General features: G+C 46.4%; 1 protein-coding gene across 1 annotated transcript in view; it reads left to right on the top strand.

Moving 5' to 3' along the window:
• Positions 1-20,851, top strand: part of LOC130300745 (uncharacterized) — a 93,870-nt gene that overhangs the window by 41,109 nt on the left and 31,910 nt on the right. The window lies entirely within an intron of this gene.

Here is a 20,851-nt window from a genome sequence, read left to right as displayed (position 1 = left end):
TACCTAACTTCTAATAACGTGCAGAGAAACCTTGTATCATGATGCTGCGGACGCTACCCCTATGCGAAAAGAGACCTGCTAATAGCCCATGAATACCTCCCCAAGTGGTAATCAACGACCTTGTGTGTGAAAGGAACTGTGCCGTGGACTGAGCAAATTCCCCTTGTATTCACGCCACCAACGTCCTAAATACCTCCCTGAAAGTTAACCTAATGACAGAGGCTGAACCGGTTTCCAAAGCCGCTACCGAAAGTAGGCCTTTAAAGGGCAAAACACCTGACCTAGCAGGTTGAATGAATAAGATGCCTAAATCTCACATGTACCCAGAACTAAACTCAGAAACCTGCCTAAAGACTAGCCGAACTGTACCGTCATGCCACGTACTACCCTTCAAATGTACTCCGAAGGATTGGCCAGCTGCGGGCAGGCATACCTCGCATTACCATTGTACCCGCCGGCAGCCAAGACTATTGTTACGCCTAGCGCTCCGGGTCCCCGCTCCTCCCCGGAGCGCTCACGGCGTCTTTCTCCCTGCAGCGCCCCGGTCAGTCCCGCTGACCGGGAGCGCTGCACTGTCATGGCCGTTGGGGATGCGATTCGCACAGCGGGACGCGCCCGCTCGCGAATCGCATCCCAGGTCACTTACCCGTCCCGGTCCCCTGCTGTCATGCGCTGGCGCGCGCGGCTCCGCTCTCTAGGGCGCGCGCGCGCCAGCTCTCTGAGACTTAAAGGGCCAGTGCACCAATGATTGGTGCCTGGCCCAATTAGCTTAATTGGCTTCCATCTGCTCCCTGCCTTTATCTGACCTCCTCCCATGCACTCCCTTGCCGGATCTTGTTGCCATTGTGCCAGTGAAAGCGTTTCCTTGTGTGTTCCTAGCCTGTGTTCCAGACCTCCTGCCGTTGCCCCCGACTACGATCCTTGCTGCCTGCCCTGACCTTCTGCTACGTCCGACCTTGCTTCTGTCTACTCCCTTGTACCGCGCCTATCTTCAGCAGTCAGAGAGGTTGAGCCGTTGCTAGTGGATACGACCTGGTCACTACCGCCGCAGCAAGACCATCCCGCTTTGCGGCGGGCTCTGGTGAAAACCAGTAGTGACTTAGAACCGATCCACTAGCACGGTCCACGCCAATCCCTCTCTGGCACAGAGGATCCACTACCTGCCAGCCGGCATCGTGACAGTAGATCCGGCCATGGATCCCGCTGAGGTGCCGCTGCCAAGTCTCGCTGATCTTCCCACGGTGGTCGCTCAGCAATCGCAGCAGATTGCTCAACAAGGACAGCAGCTGTCGCAGTTGACCGCCATGTTACAGCAACTTCTGCCTCTGCTACAGCAGCAACCATCTCCTCCGCCAGCTCCTGCACCTCCTCCGCAGCGAGTGGCCGCTCCTAACCTCCGCTTGTCCCTGCCGGACAAATTTGATGGGGACTCTAAACTCTGCCGTGGATTTTTGTCTCAGTGTTCCCTGCATATGGAGATGTTGTCGGACTTGTTTCCTTCAGAACGGTCTAAGGTGGCGTTCGTAGTAAGCCTTCTTTCAGGAAAGGCCTTGTCTTGGGCCACACCGCTCTGGGACCGCAATGATCCTGCCACAGCCACAGTCCAGGCCTTCTTCGCTGAACTCCGGAGTGTCTTCGAGGAGCCAGCCCGAGCTTCTTCTGCCGAGACTGCCCTGTTGAACCTGGTCCAGGGTAATTCTTCAGTGGGCGAGTACGCCATCCAATTTCGTACTCTTGCCTCCGAGTTATCATGGAATAACGAGGCTCTCTGCGCAACCTTTAAAAAAGGCCTATCCAGTCGCATCAAGGATGTGCTGGCCGCACGAGAGATTCCTGCCAATCTGCAAGAACTCATCCATCTAGCTACCCGCATTGACATGCGTTTTTCTGAGCGACACCAAGAGCTCCGCCAGGAAAAAGACTTAGATCTCTGGGCACCTCTCCCACAGTATCCGTTGCAATCTACGCCTGGGCCTCCCGCCGAGGAGGCCATGCAAGTGGATAAGTCTCGCCTGACCCAGGAAGAGAGGAATCGCCGTAGGGAAGAAAATCTCTGTCTTTACTGTGCCAGTACCGAGCATTTCTTGGTGGATTGCCCTATCCGTCCTCCACGCCTGGGAAACGCACGCACGCACCCAGCTCACGTGGGTGTGGCGTCTCTTGGTTCCAAGTCTGCTCCTCCACGTCTCACGGTGCCCGTGCGGATTTCTTCTTCAGCCAACTCCTCCCTCTCAGCCGTGGCCTGCTTGGACTCCGGTGCCTCTGGAAATTTTATTTTGGAGTCGTTTGTTAATAAATTCAGCATCCCGGTGACCCGTCTCATCAAGCCGCTCTACATTTCCGCGGTCAACGGAGCCAGATTGGACTGCACCGTGCGTTACCGCACAGAGCCCCTCCTCATGTCTATTGGACCCCACCTTGAGAGGATTGAGTTCTTCATTCTCCCCAACTGTACCTCTGAGGTCCTCCTCGGTCTGCCTTGGCTCCGGCTTCATTCCCCCACCATTGATTGGACCACCGGGGAGATCAGGAACTGGGACTCTGCCTGCCACAGGAAGTGCCTCTCCCCCCCTCCCAGTCCCGTCAGGCAAGCCTCTGTGCCTCCCCATGGCCCCCGTCCTGGTGTCACACTGCCCCGTGCCAGGCCTCGCCCTCTGCCCTCCCTCCCCATTCCCACTCCTGCTGTACTGCCTGCCGTTGAGGAAACCCTCCATTCTTTCCCGGTGTCCTCATCCCAGGGGAGGCAGTTACCGGACAAAGAGAAGGGGAGACCTAAGGGGGGGGGGTACTGTTACGCCTAGCGCTCCGGGTCCCCGCTCCTCCCCGGAGCGCTCACGGCGTCTTTCTCCCTGCAGCGCCCCGGTCAGTCCCGCTGACCGGGAGCGCTGCACTGTCATGGCCGTTGGGGATGCGATTCGCACAGCGGGACGCGCCCGCTCGCGAATCGCATCCCAGGTCACTTACCCGTCCCGGTCCCCTGCTGTCATGCGCTGGCGCGCGCGGCTCCGCTCTCTAGGGCGCGCGCGCGCCAGCTCTCTGAGACTTAAAGGGCCAGTGCACCAATGATTGGTGCCTGGCCCAATTAGCTTAATTGGCTTCCATCTGCTCCCTGCCTTTATCTGACCTCCTCCCATGCACTCCCTTGCCGGATCTTGTTGCCATTGTGCCAGTGAAAGCGTTTCCTTGTGTGTTCCTAGCCTGTGTTCCAGACCTCCTGCCGTTGCCCCCGACTACGATCCTTGCTGCCTGCCCTGACCTTCTGCTACGTCCGACCTTGCTTCTGTCTACTCCCTTGTACCGCGCCTATCTTCAGCAGTCAGAGAGGTTGAGCCGTTGCTAGTGGATACGACCTGGTCACTACCGCCGCAGCAAGACCATCCCGCTTTGCGGCGGGCTCTGGTGAAAACCAGTAGTGACTTAGAACCGATCCACTAGCACGGTCCACGCCAATCCCTCTCTGGCACAGAGGATCCACTACCTGCCAGCCGGCATCGTGACAACTATGCGTGCACAAAGTGCCTATTCACCTGCGAGGATTGACCTGCCATCGCCTACCCCCGAAGACCTTGACCCAACTTGAACTGCCACACTTCTACCTCTAAACTGGACTCCGTGGTGAGGTCCTGCCGTGATTGAAAGGTAGTTTCATATGGATCATGTCTGTGACCATTAATGGTGCCTTGCACAGCCCTCGAACCTGTATTTGTATTCTCAAACACCATGTCTAAACCTCAACCAGGTGTCTACTAAATCTCCGTACCTGTAGACGTGACAGGTCCCTTTGCGAACACCGCATCTGCTGGCGTGACAGTTTCCTATTCAAGCCATGCGCCCAACACCTGACCGGTCTGGCATGACCATTGATTTTTTTATTTTTTTAAAGTATGACACTAACTCAAAAGCGGGTTAATGTCAACAACTACACCGTATATCCTACTCCAGGGATGGCAGGAACGCAGGGACTGCCACCCTTATGGGCTATGCCATTGTTGTTCTGAAGCATGTCATCACCCACTCCCTAGTGCATCCTCCTCCAGTTATGTTATATATAACGAATATCCTGCCACCTGTATGTCGTGATATGGTTGTGCTGAAAGCGTGGCAGTGACAATCCCTGCTCAGTGTAAACCTCTGCCCCCATGGCAGGTATGATGTGTATGCCATCAATGTCTACCATCAATGAGTCGAGATGTTGATGCTCTGAAAACGTATTGATAATCAACAACCTATGCGGTGCTTGCCCTGCCAACGTGACTGGGAAAATGAGAATCCCACTCCCTATGTGTTGTGATGTTATTGTACTCAGACAAACCAACCCTGCATCCAAGTCACATATAATCGGTGTACCAGCGCCTATGTGCCAGGATGATGTTATTCTGAAGCGTGTCAGTTACAACAACTATCCAGTGGATCCCCGGCAGACATGGCAGGAATAATGAGTAAACCACCGCCTATGTGTCATGATGTATACTGTGTCGGAGACGTGACCATAACAATATATCTCTGAACACCCTGCCGTCGTATCGCGTATGATCGATACACAACTGCCTACGTGAGGTGATGTTGTCGCTCTGAAGACGTGTCAGTAACGACAAGTATGCGCTGGATGCCCCTGCAAACATGGCAGGTATAAAGGGTGTATCACCTCCTATGTGCCGTGATGTTGTTGCTCTGAAGACGTGTCAGTACCAACAACTATGCAATGGATCCCCCTGCAGATGTGGCAGGTATAATAGGTATACCACCGCCTATGTGTCGAGATGTTGTTGCTTTGAAAACGTGTCAGTAACAACAACTATGCAATGGATCCCCCTGCAGACGGGGCAGATAATGGGTATACCACCGCCTATGTGTCATGATGTTGTTGCTCTGAAAACGTGTCAGCAACAACAACTATGTAATGGATCCCACTGCAAACGTGGCAGGTATGATGGGTATACCACCACCTATGTGTCGTGATGCTGTTGCTCTGAAAACGTGAAAGTAGCAACAACTCTGCCATGGATCCCCCTGCAGACATACCACCGCCTATGTGTCATTATGTTGTTGCTCTGAAAACGTGTCAGTAACAACAATTAAGCGATGGATCCCCCTGCAAATGTAGCATGTATAAATGGTGTACCACCGCCTATGTGTTGTGATGTTGTTGTTCTGAAAACGTGTCAGTAAGAACTGTATGCAATGGAGCCCCCGGCAGATGCGGCAGGTATAATGTGTATACCACCACCTATGTGCCATGTTGTAGCTCTGAAAACGTGTCAGTAAGGACAACTAAGCAATGGATCCCCCCTGCAGATGTGGCAGGTATAGTGGGTATCCCATCACCTGTATCTCATGAAATTTACACTCTGAAGATGCGTCAGTAACAACAGCTGTGTAGTGCAAGCCCCTGCAGGCATTGTAGGTACGAAAAGAATACCACCACCTATGTGTCATGGTACAGTTACCCTGAAGATATATCATTGCCAACGACTATGCAATGTATCACAAAGGATACACCACGACCTAAGTGTCGAGAAGTTGCTGCTCTGACAACGTGTCAGCAACAAGGATTACGCAGTGCATCCCCTGCAGACGTGGCAGGTATAATGGATCTGCAACTGCCCATACGTCGTGATGTGGTCACTCTGAAATGTGTCAGCAGGGGTGTGGAAATTTTATAAAAAAATACTTGTCCACGGGACTAAAATGGAACAAAATCTACTTGTCCCTCATGACGATCCACTTGTTTGGGCCAATTTGTGCTTTTTTTTCCTCCTCGCCCTAATAGCCATAACTACCTACTATAATGATACCTTTTAATTTTTCAATAACATATTCTCTGAACCAAAAAATAGGTAGTGAAATTGAAATAGTAAAAGATAATTTAGCAGATTTGGTGGTTTTCTTTTCTACGCCATTTACCTTGTGGTTGAGATAACATGTTATTTTGATACTTTAGGCCACCTGATTACAGTAATACCAGATTTGTATAGTTTACATCATGTTTTACTAATTTTAAAACAATTCTGAACTTTTTTGAAATTTTTGAATTGCCATTTTTTTTTACCTCTGTAGCTTTATTTTTTTCCACATACCAGGCTGTATGAGGGCTCATTTTTTGCACCATAATCTGTTTTATGTATCGGTACCATTTTGGTATTGATCTAACTTTTTAATCACTTTTTAACTTTTTTTTTCTGGGATATTATAAAAATTGCAATTCTGTGGTTTGGTATTTTTTTTTTACATTTACCGTACGGGATACATAATGTTATATTTTAATAGGTCATACAATTATGCACCAAGCGATAACAAATATCTTTTATTTTTATTATCTTTGCATATTTTTATATAGGAAAAGGGGGTGATTTGAACTTTTAACATGAAAGGGTTAATGTGTGTTTTTTTAAAACTTTTATTAAAACTTTTTTTTTTTTTTTTTTTTACACTTTATTAGACTTATAGGAGGAATCATTAGATTCCTCATACAGATGAATAGAGTTCTATTGAACTCAATTGATCTATGTGCTCTGTGATCCATTGATAGAGCCTGGTCCAGCCAGGATCTATCAATGACAGAGCCGCGGGACAGCAGGGAACAGAGGTAAGTCCTGCGATTGTCCCCTCACAATCGCGCTGCGGGGTGGGGCGATCCACCCCACTAGCCTACCAGGGAGCATTCACATGTCCCTTTAGACGCCGCTGTCAGCTTTGATAGCGGCGATCTAAAGGGTTAATAGCCAGCCGCGGCGATCACCACATGCTGGCTATTAGCAGCGGCCCCCAGCTACTTAGAACAGCCGGGGGCTGTAGAGTATAAAGCGGGCAGGAGTCCGGAGCCCGCTCCATACATACTACTGAGAACAGCCGGGGGCTGCAGAGTATGGAGCGGGCAGGAGTCCGGGGCCTGCTCCATACACCCCTCTGAGCGCCGCATGCTAGTTATTATCGGCGGTGTGAAACTTGCGCCCCGTGCAGACGTGCGACCGCTCCTCCCCTCAGCTCTCCGAAGCTAGAGCTAGGGGGGAGTGAAGGCAGAGGACGCAGGTCTGCACGGGGAGCCAGAAGCCACGCCACCTCATCTCCCCCTCGCACGTCTAAGAAGGCAGAGCAGGGGAGAGACAGCTTCTCATCTCCCCCTGCTCTGCTTCGGAGGACGCAAGTTTCCACAGCCGGGGACTGCAGAGTATGGAGCGGGCACGAGTGGGGAGCCCGCTCCATACAGTCTGTAGAGCGCCGCAGCGCTTATCAGGTCCGGTATGAGGTGAAAAATTCAAACCCGTGAAAAAATCGGACCGCTCCTCTCCGAGGTTTCATGGGACTGAATTTTTCACCTCACACCGGCCCTGCTTGCCGGAAGCTGGGTTAAGGAACCGAAACTGCATGTCCTGGGCGTCGGGCGATAGGAATTCCAATTCCATACTGAATCGACGGGACCCCCGGCAGCTGGCAGCGATAGGAGACAACGCCGCCCCGAGCCTCACTACATACACGGGACCTCGGAGGTAAGTCCCGCTCGGTCCCGTGACACATGATGCCACGGTTTAACATACAAAAACCTCCGATCATTGTCGCAGCCTCAGGGAGACCATAAGGGGAGCCCTCGGCAGTGCTGCAGCCCCCTCTGAGTCTGCCCACAGAATATAAACGTATTGAAACAGCGACATGCCAGAAACATGATTACAAACAACCCATGCCGAAACCCCGGCGCTTACCTGCTGCGAACCTAGAAAGACTCACCAACTGACGCCCAGCGGGGAGGGGACGTACGAGCTAACAATGGTGCCCAAAAATGAAACAGTTGCCAAACGCAACGCACGCCCTGAGTTACAAGGGGCGCGTGTTAAATATGCAATGCTCCTCTCACCCACAGGCATGCACCCGTGTGACGGGGGGGCGTGTGTAGAATATTCACCGCCCCTCCCACAAACACAGCCAAATAGGCTAAAACAAAATAGTTAATAAAAGTGAATAAGCCCCTCCCCTAATAAAAGTTCAAATCCCCTCTTTTCCCCATTTTTCAAATAAAATAAACAAAAATAAAAACGTGTAGCGCCATAAGCAATATCAGAGCATGCTGGGAGTTGTAATTTGTAACTAACTACAACTCCCAGAATGCCCTGATACAGCCTATGGCTCTGCAGCTGTCTCAAACCAAAACTACAACTCCCAGCATGTTGCATTATATGGTAGGATAGTATAAGTTATAGTGCAACATACTGGGTGTTGTAGTTTTGGTTTGAGACAGCTGCAGAGCCATAAGCTGTATCAGGGCATTCTGGGAGTTGGAGTTAACCGGTTGCCGTCTAAGGACAAGCCGGCTCGTTCTGAGACGTCAACCGTTGTATGTCGAGGGCTCCTGACTCTGGCCCCCAGCTGATTCCTGTAGCTGGGGTCTGGTGTTTTTGCCGCGGCCGGCTACTAACCCTTTAGATCGCCGCTGGACATTTAAACGCTCCTTGGTGCTCCAGTGGGGTGGATCGACCCACCTCCCCCCCAAGACCCCCCCCCGCAGCGCGATCACGGGGGGGCGATCCACTTCTGAGGTAGCTGGAGGGCTATCCTCACGTCCTATGCCGGCTGCTGCGCTGGGAATGATAAAGCCTGGGAGGACCAGGCTTTATCAATTGCGCGCAGAGCGCACAGATCAATGTGGATCTATGAAACCACATTGATCTGTATGAGGAATCAAATGATTCCTCCTAAAAGTCCCCTAAGGGGATTAAAAGTGTTTAAAAAAAAAAAAAAAAAAAAGTTTAAAAAAACACCCATTAACCTTTTCCATATAAAGGTTTAAATCACCCCCTTTTCCATATAAAAAATATGTAACCATAATAAAAATAAACATATGTGGTATCGCCGCGTGCGTGAATGTCCGAACTATAAAAATATATTGTTGATTAAACCGCACAGTCAATGGCGTACGCGCAAAAAAATTCCAAAGTCCAAAATAGTGTATTTTTGGTCACTTTATATCATGAAAAAATGTATGAAAACATTCAAAAAGTCCGATCAATACAAAAATGGTATCGATAAAAACTTCAGATCATGGCGCAAAAAAGCTCTCATACCGCCCCGTAGACGTAAAAATAAAAAAGTTATAGGGGTCAGAAGATGACAATTTTAAACTTATTCATTTTCCTGTATGTAGTTTTGATTTTTTTCAGAAGTGCGACAAAATCAAACCTATATAAGTAGGGGATCATTTTAATCGTATGGACCTACAGAATAAAAAGGTGTCATTTTTAACGATAAATGTACTGCGTAGAAACAGAAGCCCCCAAAAGTTACAAAATGAAATTTTTTCTTCAATTTTGGCGCACAATGATTTTTTTTTCCGTTTCGCTGTACATTTTTGGGTAAAATGACTGATGTCATTACAAAGTAGAATTGGTGGCGCAAAAAATAAGCAATAAAATGGGTCTGTAGATGCAAAATTTAAAGGTTTATGATTTTAAAAGGTAAGGAGGAAAAAACAAAAGTGCAAAAACTGAAAAACCCGTGGTCCATAAGGGGTTAATAACCAGTTTGAAAAAGGGCGGGGTCTCCCGATGTTACCCGCAGCAGATTTCTGCCATAGACCCAATTGAAGTCAATAGGGTCGGTGGCAGACTTTTAATAGCGGAGATTCCGCTGGCGAAAATCTGCTCTTGGTAGCATGCAGGGACCCCACCCTTTTTCAAACTCGTATTGGGAGATCCGCTGTGAATTTGAAAGAAATATGCTCATGTGAACGAGCCCCCTTTTTTGAGCGGATTTTCCATCGCTGATCTGCTGCTTTTTATGTTATGCTGTTTATATTCAGCTGTGTATTTTCAGACGCTTATTTTCTGCAGAAAAAAAAGCTGTATAAAGTAAGCAGCTGAAAATTAGCATCTGAAAATAAGCAGCTAAAAATACGCAGCAAAATACGCTCGTGTGAGTGAGCCCTTAGGGTATGTTCACATGTGTGTATTTTCTGCTGCAGATTTGCTGTAGCAGATTTTGCTACACCTGGAAGTCATGGGGCTGTAAATCTGCAGCAGATCTGCATCCAAAATACGCACCAGTATTCTGCGCAGATTTGATGTGCAGGATTTGATGCGCAGGTTTAAAGTTGTTTTCAGTCTTTTAGCTTACATTGAAATCTGCAGCAGAAAATTATGCACATCAAATCTGCACAGGATACTGTACGTGTGAACATACCCTTAGGGTGTATTCACACATTCAGTATCTTGCGCATATTTGATGCTCAGGATTTAAAGCTGCAGATTTGATGCTGTATTCAGTAATTTAGTTTACATTGAAATCTGCAGCATTAAATCTGTAGCTTCAAATCTCCGCATCAAATGCGCAGCAAAATACGGCATGTGTGACCCTACTCTTATAAGGGAAAACATATCCTGTGTACAGTTGGTAATTATCACTATATGGTCCTGTATATAATCACTTTTATGGTATACAGATCCTGTGTACAGCTGATATCTACCGTTATATGGTCCTGTATAAAATCACTTTTATGGTATACAGATCCTGTGTACAGCTGGTATATTCCTCATGTAACTGAAAAAGGGCTCAAATAAAATAATTTATAGATAGGGGGGGTTAATTTTTCACTAAAAGAGCAACCCCCGTATATATTAATTTATTTATATGTATGAATTGCAGCTCACTATCAGCACTGTGACTTCCTAAGCAATTTTTTTATCTCTCCACCTATTCTATTGGCATACAGGTTTTCTCACCCCAGTATCCACCTTTTATTTTATTATTTTATATATATGTATTTTTTATCCTTATACTACCCTTTATGAATTGATTCTGTGGTTATACCGTATATACTCGAGTATAGGCCGAGTTTTTCAGCACGATTTTTCGTGCTGAAAACACCCCCCTCGGCTTATACTCGAGTGAACTCCCCCACCCGCAGTGCTCTTCAACCTGCGGACCTCCAGAGGTTTCAAAACTACAACTCCCAGCAAGCCCGGGCAGCCATCGGCTGTCCGGGCTTGCTGGGAGTTGTAGTTTTGAAACCTCCGGAGGTCCGCAGGTTGAAGACCACTGCGGCCTTCAACATCATCCAGCCCCCTCTCACCCCCTTTAGTTCTGAGTACTCACCTCCGCTCGGCGCTGGTCCGGTCCTGCAGGACTGTCCGGTGAGGAGGTGGTCCGGTGGGATAGTGTTCCGGGCTGCTATCTTCACCGGGGAGGCCTCTTCTAAGCGCTTCGGGCCCGGCCTCAGAATAGTCACGTTGCCGTGACAACGACGCAGAGGTGCGTTCATTGCCAACGTAATTCTGCGTCATTGTCAAGGCAACGCCTCTATTCCGGGCCGGAAGCGCGGAGAAGAGGCGCCCCCGGTGAAGATAGCAGCCCGGACCACCTCCTCACCGGACCACCTCCTCACCGGACAGCCCTGCAGGACCGGACCAGCGCCGAGCGGAGGTGAGTACTCAGAACTAAAGGGGGGGAGAGGGGGCTGGATGATGTTGAAGGCCGCAGTGGTCTTCAACCTGCGGACCTCCGGAGGTTTCAAAACTACAACTCCCAGCAAGCCCGGACAGCCGATGGCTGCCCGGGCTTGCTGGGAGTTGTAGTTTTGAAACCTCTGGAGGTCCGCAGGTTGAAGACCACTGAGGGCGAATGATGAGAAGAGGATGATGAAGGGGGGGTGTGGGGATGATGAAGGGGGGTGGGGATGATGAAGGGGGGGTGTGGGATGATAAGGGGATGATGAAGGGGGGATGTGTGGGATGATGACAAGGGGATGATGAAGGGGGGATGTGCGGGATGATAAGGGGATGATGAAGGGGGGATGTGCGGGATGATAAGGGGATGATGAAGGGGGGATGTGTGGGATGATAAGGGGATGATGAAGGGGGGATGTGTGGGATGATAAGGGGATGATGAAGGGGGGATGTGCGGGATGATAAGGGGATGATGAAGGGGGGATGTGTGGGATGATGACAAGGGGATGATGAAGGGGGGATGTGTGGGATGATAAGGGGATGATGAAGGGGGGATGTGTGGGATGATAAGAGGATGATGAAGGGGGGATGTGTGGGATGATGACAAGGGGATGATGATGAGGATGTTAATGACGGGTCTGGATGATGACAGGGGGGATGAGGTATTTCCCACCCTAGGCTTATACTCGAGTCAATAACTTTTCCTGGGATTTTGGGTTGAAATTAGGGGTCTCGGCTTATACTCGGGTCGGCTTATACTCGAGTATATACGGTATATATATATATATATATATATATATATATATATATATATATATATATATATATATATATATATATATATATGTATTTTTTAAACTATATATTCCAATAAAATTACTTTTATATATGATTACACTTGTCACAAGTTACTTCTAACTGGGGTATATTCACAATTTTGTCGTGTGGTTTTCCACACCTGTAGGTTGTTGGTATATTCCTCAATATGGTCCTGTATATAATCACTTATATGGTATACAGATCCTGTGTACAGCTGGTATATTCCTCAATATGGTCCTCTATATAATCACTTATATGGTATACAGATCCTGTGTACAGCTGATATCTACCGTTATATGGTCCTGTATATAATCACTTGTATGGCTTACAGATCCTGGTATCTACCTCTATATGGTCACTGTATGAAGGAATAATAGTCTGTGTACAGGTTTTATTCAGTAACAGTAGGGTCACTGTGTAATGTATAGTGTGTTCCTAATGCATTGGTATTATTTGGCCCTTGTATTATGTGTATACTGGTATTATTGGTTATGTTAGTCTGTGTATAGTGGTTTGTACTCAGTATGGTTTTATTATCCAGTCTTTGTGTGGCGGTATAATGTGTTCCATGTATACTCTTTTTTTTTTTTTTTTTCCCCAAGAATAGGTTTTTATTGAATTTTTAACAGTACAAACAGGCCGGGCATTCCCGGTATAAACAGTTGGAAAATGATGTACAAACATTCAAGTTGAACAATTCGAACAAAGTCCATGTATACTCTTATTGGTAATGTTGGTCCTGATACTCTAGATTTGATCATTAACTGTATGATGGTAATATGTATGGTGATAATAATCCTCCTTGTATACTGGTATTATTGGTAATGCTGGTCTCAGAATACAGGATTTGGTCAGTAACAGTATGATGGTAATATTTATGGTGATAGTAATTCCACCTAATATACTGGTATTATTGGTCTTAGTATACAGGATTTGGTCAGTAACAGTATGATGGTAATATGTATAGTGATAATATTCCTCCTTATATACTGGTATTATTGGTCTCAGTATACAGGAATTGGTCAGTAACAGTATGATGGTAATGTGTATGAAGATAATATTCCTCCTTGTACACTGGTTTAATTAGTCATGGAAATTTATCTTAAAGGAGAAGTATCATGTTGAAAAAACTTGTCTCCTACCCAAAGGACCCCCAACGATCTCCTGTACTGGGCCCCGACTAGTCCACTTAATACTCTAAAATAATGGCTATGGGGACATTTTGGTTGGTGTAATTTTATAGCTAACTACCTATCTACCTGGCTTCCTACCTAAAACTGTCAGCCAGTTCAACGGCTAAGATCCATCATGTAAAATTTTTACATAAAAAATAACATGGATTATCAGAACATTGATAATACAATAAACTGGGTCTATGGTAAGAATAGCTATCACGCCCCTAGGGGATAAGATGTTTAAGCACCGGAGAACCCCTTTAAGAGTAATGGCAGGGCTGGACGGGCCAGGGGCTGATGGGAGTAGAGACGTCACGTGACCCGCGCAGGCACGCACGTCCACTCCAATCACTTGACCTGTCCCTGCGCGATCTCCAGTGATCCTCAGTGACAGGAGCAGCAGCAGCCTCCGCTGCTCTACGCCGCTGCAGCGATCCTTGGCGGCGGCAGGGTAGGTGAACTTGCGGGGGGGCATGTTATGGGGGTGATGAGAGGTGCAGGGGTGGTTATGGGGGTCATGAGAGGTGCAGGGGGGGTTATAGGGGGCATGAGAGGTGCGGGGGGGTGTATTATGGGGTGATGAGAGGTACAGGGGGGGTGTTATGGGGGTGATGAGAGGTGCAGGGGGGGTTATGGGGGTGATGAGAGGTGCAGGGGGGTTATGGGGTGATGAGAGGTTCAGGGGGGTTATGGGGGTGATGAGAGATGCAGGGGGGGTTATGGAGGTTACAAGGGGTTCAGTAGTGATGAGGAGAGGTGCGGGGGGGGTTACAGTAATGATGAGGAGAGGTGCGGGGGGGTTACAGTAGTGATGAGGAGAGGTGCAGGGGGGGGGTTATAGTAGTGATGAGGAGAGGTGCGGGGGGGGGGGGTCGCAGTTGGGGCAGGGAAATGACGTCAGGTTGACCAGCATTCCTTACAACTATCACATGATCACCCCAGGTTTATGATGATTTGCTGATTTATGTGTCAATCAGCTCCCAGGCCAATAGGAGACAGCCTTCATCTGTGGGTTCATCTCAGGGACCTCCTGCCCATTCTTGCAGAAGCCTCATCGTCCACTACAAATCCCAGCCAGCCTTTTTTCCAGGCACAGTACAACTGAACAAAGCTGTAGGTTGACCTGTATGATAACAATTAGGGATGTCCCGATACCATTTTTTTTAAGCCGAGTACAGGTAACGATACTTTAATTCTAGTACTCGCCAAGTACGAGTACTTATATTTTAAAGGGAATCTGACACCAGGGTGACCCGGTTTCTGGCGCTGTTTACCGTATATGTTGGTTCCTTGTTGTGTACAATGTAGGCGGCTGCTGTAGTATGAGCCAAGATTTCTCTCTTCTCCATTGGACAGAACAGGGAATTTGCTTTGGTGATGAGACCAATGTCTCCGGAGCGATCGCGCTGATGTTCACATGGTAAGCAGCGATAAAAACCGGGTCACCTGTACTATATACATATAAATTCAAGTTAGTGCAGGTAACTCTGCTGTAAGATTGCCTTTAATAGTAGCCCCCCTGTAGACCGCAGCCCCTCCCCTTGTAGACAGCACCCCCCGTGTCCCCCCTGTAGACAACAGGCCCCCCCCCCTTGTAGACAGTGCTCCCTTTTGTCCCCCTTACAGACAGGGCCCCCCCCCACTTCTCCCCCTTGTAGACAGCAGGCCACCCCCTCCTCTTGTAGACAGCGCTCACCTGCGGCTGTCCTCGAGTGTTGCCGCTCTGCTGTCCCGTTCTCTCAATCGCATCATGACGTTCTAAGGAGGAGCATGTGACACACACGTCACTCTGCTTCCTCCATAGCATTACGCTTGGCGCAGGGGAGGAGGTGGAGTTACGTGTGTGTCACATGCTTCTCCATGGAACGCCATGATGCGATCGGGAGAATGGGACAGTGGAGCCGGGCCGCACAGCAGCAGGTATCTGACATGGTATCGGGGACATTAAACGAGTCCCCGATACCATGCAAATGCCGGGAATCGGCCCAGATACCGATACTAGTATCGTATCGGGACATCCCTAATAGCAATACGTATTTAAATTACTGTAGATGCAGCACAGACATCCTAAACTTTACTTACATTTATAGGGTTTAAGCACACACAGTATATCTACCGGTTGTAAGCTAACAGCGCAAGAAAAGAGCAGACAAATAATACACATTAGCCCTCCAAAGCTCCTGTACATCCATATTCTTGGTTTAATCAAACACATGTTGTATTTCTCTGGTTGTACAGAAAAAAATTTAATCGCTGGTGAGTGGTGAGGCTCACATGCCACCAGACTCTGTTCCATGATGGGAGTAGTAGTACTATCGCTACAATAGTCTCCCCAGCTGCCAGGGAAACTACTGCTCCTATCATGGAAACAAGTCTGTTCCATGATGAGAATTGTAGTAGTACATCAGGAGTCCTGGTTGGCTGCGAAGAAAAGATGCAGAATCTATGTGAACATTTCTGCACAGATTCCACACAAATTCTACATCTTTTTACCATCTGCAGAATTCTGCACCAAACCAATGCAGATATAGAATTCATGCAGATGTGCGGAATTTACATCGTGTGAACACGTCAATAAACAAAACACAGACAAAAACGCCCTAACTGTAGGGAGGGGGACTACTGTAAATTTTCCCCTATGTACTCTCAGGGTATACGTGATGGCCCTGGTATATACAGCTAACCCAGCAAGCTAACTACACATACCAAAAACAGAAAAAAGCTGTAGCAGACCATATAATCAAAATTCACTTTATTATTAAAAATTCACATATAACAAAAGAGGAATGGCGACTGATAAATAGGACATCTCCTGGGTAAAGTGCAAGCTTGTGCTGCAAATTCACATTTTAAAGGTATATGTAAAGTGGTTAGTGCCATACGCTATAATGCTAGTCACTGGAGCAATGTATACAATAGCTCAAGGTAATACAAAGAAGTGAAAAGCATGAAAAAAGCAATAAAGCTTGATACATACAGTAATGGTAAATAATGAAGATATTCACATAAGTGCATGTAATACAAGCTAAAGTCATACCGAGCCCAGAACCCAGATTTAACTCCAATTTCGTGGTTGCAGTGACTAACAATTTTTTTAACACTTCCAGGTTCAGCTTGCCAGTCCTGGGTAATGTGTGTGATAACAATATGAGGGATGAAGAACACATGGCGTTCCATGATGAGATCTGTTCCATGATGAGAGTTGTTGTAGTACCGCAGCAGTGCAGGAGTCCCGGACTGCTGTAAAGAAAAGATGCGGAATCTATGTGAACATTTCCGCACAGACTCCACACAAATTCAACACCTTTTTACCATCTGCAGAATTCTGCACCGAACCAATGCGGATATAGAATTCATGCAGATGTGCGGAATTTACATCATGTGACCACGGCCTAAGTCTTCTGAGATAATGACCCCTAAATCCCTTTCCCCAGACACTGAGGTCAGGACTGTATCACATATTCTATATTCTACCTGAGGGTTATTACCCCCCATTATCTTGCACTTATCCACATTAAATATCAGTGTCCAGAGTTCTGACCATTCCTCTAGATTATATCAATCCTTTTCCATTTGTCGTATCCCTCCAGGAACATTAATCCTGTTACAAATCTTTGTATCATCTGCAAAAAGAACAATACTGAACCCCCGAGACCTTCTGTAATATCACAAATAATAATATTACACAATGGGCCCCAGTACAGATTCCTGAGGGCCCCACTGGTAACAAGACCTTGCTCTGAATATTCTCCATTGACTACAACCCTCAATACAATACAATATGGAGTCCAAGCCCAAAGACTTCTATGTGAACAGTGTCAGAAGCCTTAACCTGGGATCAGTGGAGGAGGAGGAAAGCATAAGCTACTTCCACCGACCAATCCTGGAAAGAGAGTCTACTCCTGTCAGTCTCTGGGATTTGGCGTATTGCCGCTCCGAGCAGGAACATCTAAAGGCACCACGTAGCGGTGATTAAACAGAGGATCCGCAGCGTAAAATACGAAGTGGATCCACCCGAGGGGACGTTTAGTTTTTATAAGAGAAAGGACTTTATGTATATTAAAAATTATATATTTTTTTTATTTTATTTCAACTTTTTTGAAAAGAAGGAATGATTCACATTTTTTTTTATTGGGAAGGGGTTAATTCACATTTATTATTTTTTACAATTTTTTTTTCACTCTTTTAGTCCCCACAAGACTATTACATGCAATCTGTAGATTGAATACACTCATTATTGCTATGCCATAGCATAACATTGATCAGTGTTATCGGCGCTCCTTTACTAATGGCTGGCAGCAGTAGGAGCGACGATTGGTCACACGGAGCAGGGTAAGGGACCTCACAGCTGATTTCACGTGGTGATCCCAATCAGCATCCCTGAGCTAAACAGCGATTAACTTCAGGACTTTTAGACGCTGCGATCAACTTTGAGGGGTTATTGCGGATCCCGGCTATGACACATTCTCAGCTGCTAAGTGCACTGCATAGCTAAAGGAGTGGAGGGTGCAGGCGGCTTACCACACCTTCATGATACCTGCCGGCGGGGACATCCCTACAGCTCTGCTGTGTACACATACAGCTCAGCTACATGTACATTACACATATACAGCTCTACTGTGTACACATACAGCTCAGCTACATGTACATTACACATATACAGCTCTACTGTGTACACATACAGCTCAGCTACATGTACACTACACATACAGCTCTACTGTGTACACATACAGCTCAGCTACATGCACATTACACATATACAGCTCTACTGTGTACACATACAGCTCAGCTACATGTACATTACACATATACAGCTCTACTGTGTACACATACAGCTCAGCTACATGTACACTACACATACAGCTCTACTGTGTACACATACAGCTCAGCTACATGCACATTACACATATACAGCTCTACTGTGTACACATACAGCTCAGCTACATGTACATTACACATATACAGCTCTACTGTGTACACATACAGCTCAGCTACATGTACATTACACATATACAGCTCTACTGTGTACACATACAGCTCAGCTACATGTACATTACACATATACAGCACTACTGTGTACACATACAGCTCAGCTACATGTACATTACACATATACAGCTCTACTGTGTACACATACAGCTCAGCTACATGCACATTACACATATACAGCTCTACTGTGTACACATACAGCTCAGCTACATGCACATTACACATATACAGCTCTACTGTGTACACATACAGCTCAGCTACATGTACATTACACATATACAGCTCTACTGTACACATACAGCTCAGCTACATGCACATTACATATATACAGCTCTACTGTGTACACATACAGCTCAGCTACATGTACATTACACATATACAGCTCTACTGTGTACACATACAGCTCAGCTACATGTACACTTCACATATACAGCTCTACTGTGTACACATACAGCTCAGCTACATGTACATTACACATATACAGCTCTACTGTGTACACATACAGCTCAGCTACATGTACATTACACATATACAGCTCTACTGTGTACACATACAGCTCAGCTACATGTACATTACACATATACAGCTCTACTGTGTACACATACAGCTCAGCTACATGTACACTACACATACAGCTCTACTGTGTACACATACAGCTCAGCTACATGCACATTACACATATACAGCTCTACTGTGTACACATACAGCTCAGCTACATGTACATTACACATATACAGCTCTACTGTGTACACATACAGCTCAGCTACATGTACATTACACATGTACAGCTCTACTGTGTACATACAGCTCAGCTACATGTACATTATATATATACAGCTCTACTGTGTACACATACAGCTCACCTACATGTACATTACACATATACAGCTCTACTGTGTACACATACAGCTCAGCTACATGTACATTACACATGTACAGCTCTACTGTGTACATACAGCTCAGCTACATGTACATTATATATATACAGCTCTACTGTGTACACATACAGCTCAGCTACATGTACATTACACATATACAGCTCTACTGTGTACACATACAGCTCAGCTACATGTACATTACACATATACAGCTCTACTGTGTACACATACAGCTCAGCTACATGTACATTACACGTATACAGCTCTACTGTGTACACATACAGCTCAGCTACATGTACATTACACATATACAGCTCTACTGTGTACACATACAGCTCAGCTACATGTACATTACACATATACAGCTCAGCTACATGTACATTACACATATACAGCTCTACTGTGTACACATACAGCTCAGCTACATGTACATTACACATATACAGCTCTACTGTGTACACATACAGCTCAGCTACATGTACATTACACTTATACAGCTCTACTGTGTACACATACAGCTCAGCTACATGCACATTACACATATACAGCTCTACTGTGTACACATACAGCTCAGCTACATGTACATTACACATATACAGCTCTACTGTGTACACATACAGCTCAGCTACATGTACATTACACATATACAGCTCTACTGTGTACACATACAGCTCAGCTACATGCACATTACACATATACAGTTCTACTGTGTACACATACAGCTCAGCTACATGTACATTACACATATACAGCTCTACTGTGTACACATACAGCTCAGCTACATGTACATTACACATATACAGCTCTACTGTGTACACATACAGCTCAGCTACATGTACATTACACATGTACAGCTCTACTGTGTACATACAGCTCAGCTACATGTACATTATATATATACAGCTCTACTGTGTACACATACAGCTCACCTACATGTACATTACACATATACAGCTCTACTGTGTACACATACAGCTCAGCTACATGTACATTACACATGTACAGCTCTACTGTGTACATACAGCTCAGCTACATGTACATTATATATATACAGCTCTACTGTGTACACATACAGCTCAGCTACATGTACATTACACATATACAGCTCTACTGTGTACACATACAGCTCAGCTACATGTACATTACACATATACAGCTCTACTGTGTACACATACAGCTCAGCTACATGTACATTACACGTATACAGCTCTACTGTGTACACATACAGCTCAGCTACATGTACATTACACATATACAGCTCTACTGTGTACACATACAGCTCAGCTACATGTACATTACACATATACAGCTCAGCTACATGTACATTACACATATACAGCTCTACTGTGTACACATACAGCTCAGCTACATGTACATTACACATATACAGCTCTACTGTGTACACATACAGCTCAGCTACATGTACATTACACTTATACAGCTCTACTGTGTACACATACAGCTCAGCTACATGCACATTACACATATACAGCTCTACTGTGTACACATACAGCTCAGCTACATGTACATTACACATATACAGCTCTACTGTGTACACATA

This window comes from Hyla sarda, chromosome 1 (genome assembly GCF_029499605.1).
Source record: "Hyla sarda isolate aHylSar1 chromosome 1, aHylSar1.hap1, whole genome shotgun sequence".
NCBI classification, from domain to species: Eukaryota; Metazoa; Chordata; class Amphibia; order Anura; family Hylidae; genus Hyla; species Hyla sarda.
This window is presented reverse-complemented; position numbering and strand designations above follow the sequence as displayed.